General features: G+C 36.5%; 1 long non-coding RNA gene across 1 annotated transcript; it reads right to left on the reverse strand.

Moving 5' to 3' along the window:
* Positions 1-505: 505 nt before the first annotated feature.
* Positions 506-1,940, reverse strand: LOC127916227 (uncharacterized). Its single transcript, XR_008094037.1, has 3 exons — positions 1,718-1,940; positions 1,223-1,277; positions 506-947 (listed from the first exon to the last, which is right to left on the reverse strand). It is a non-coding gene; the product is annotated as an uncharacterized LOC127916227 (long non-coding RNA).

The raw sequence follows: 1,940 nt of genomic DNA on the forward strand, positions 1-1,940 counted from the left end.
AGTAACCTAAACCTATCGCTGTTACATTGAACTGGGTGAATGGAATATAAATGACAGTATCCTAAACCTATCACTGTTACATTGAACTGGGTGAATGGAATATAAATGACAGTAACCTAAACCTATCACTGTTACATTGAACTGGGTGAATGGAATATAAATGACAGTATCCTAAACCTATCACTGTTAAATTGAACTGGGTGAATGGAATATAAATGACAGTATCCTAAACCTATCACTGTTACATTGAACTGGGTGAATGGAATATAAATGACAGTATCCTAAACCTATCGCTGTTACATTGAACTGGGTGAATGGAATATGAATGACAGTATCCTAAACCTATCGCTGTTACATTGAACTGGGTGAATGGAATATGAATGACAGTAACCTAAACCTATCGCTGTTACATTGAACTGGGTGAATGGAATATAAATGACAGTATCCTAAACCTATCGCTGTTACATTGAACTGGGTGAATGGAATATAAATGACAGTATCCTAAACCTATCACTGTTACATTGAACTGGGTGAATGGAATATAAATGACAGTATCCTAAACCTATCGCTGTTACATTGAACTGGGTGAATGGAATATGAATGACAGTATCCTAAACCTATCGCTGTTACATTGAACTGGGTGAATGGAATATAAATGACAGTATCCTAAACCTATCGCTGTTACATTGAACTGGGTGAATGGAATATAAATGACAGTATCCTAAACCTATCGCTGTTACATTGAACTGGGTGAATGGAATATGAATGACAGTATCCTAAACCTATCGCTGTTACATTGAACTGGGTGAATGGAATATGAATGACAGTATCCTAAACCTATCACTGTTACATTGAACTGGGTGAATGGAATATGAATGACAGCATCCTAAACCTATCGCTGTTACATTGAACTGGGTGAATGGAATATGAATGACAGTATCCTAAACCTATCGCTGTTACATTGAACTGGGTGAATGGAATATAAATGACAGTATCCTAAACCTATCACTGTTACATTGAACTGGGTGAATGGAATATAAATGACAGTATCCTAAACCTATCGCTGTTACATTGAACTGGGTGAATGGAATATGAATGACAGTATCCTAAACCTATCGCTGTTACATTGAACTGGGTGAATGGAATATGAATGACAGTATCCTAAACCTATCACTGTTACATTGAACTGGGTGAATGGAATATGAATGACAGCATCCTAAACCTATCGCTGTTACATTGAACTGGGTGAATGGAATATGAATGACAGCATCCTAAACCTATCGCTGTTACATTGAACTGGGTGAATGGAATATAAATGACAGTATCCTAAACCTATCACTGTTACATTGAACTGGGTGAATGGAATATAAATGACAGTATCCTAAACCTATCACTGTTACATTGAACTGGGTGAATGGAATATAAATGACAGTATCCTAAACCTATCACTGTTACATTGAACTGGGTGAATGGAATATGAATGACAGTATCCTAAACCTATCGCTGTTACATTGAACTGGGTGAATGGAATATAAATGACAGTATCCTAAACCTATCACTGTTACATTGAACTGGGTGAATGGAATATAAATGACAGTATCCTAAACCTATCACTGTTACATTGAACTGGGTGAATGGAATATAAATGACAGTATCCTAAACCTATCGCTGTTACATTGAACTGGGTGAATGGAATATGAATGACAGTATCCTAAACCTATCGCTGTTACATTGAACTGGGTGAATGGAATATAAATGACAGTATCCTAAACCTATCGCTGTTACATTGAACTGGGTGAATGGAATATAAATGACAGTATCCTAAACCTATCGCTGTTACATTGAACTGGGTGAATGGAATATAAATGACAGTATCCTAAACCTATCGCTGTTACATTGAACTGGGTGAATGGAATATGAATGACAGTATCCTAAACCTA

The sequence above is a fragment of the Oncorhynchus keta genome, chromosome 35 (assembly GCF_023373465.1).
Source record: "Oncorhynchus keta strain PuntledgeMale-10-30-2019 chromosome 35, Oket_V2, whole genome shotgun sequence".
Classification (NCBI taxonomy): domain Eukaryota; kingdom Metazoa; phylum Chordata; class Actinopteri; order Salmoniformes; family Salmonidae; genus Oncorhynchus; species Oncorhynchus keta.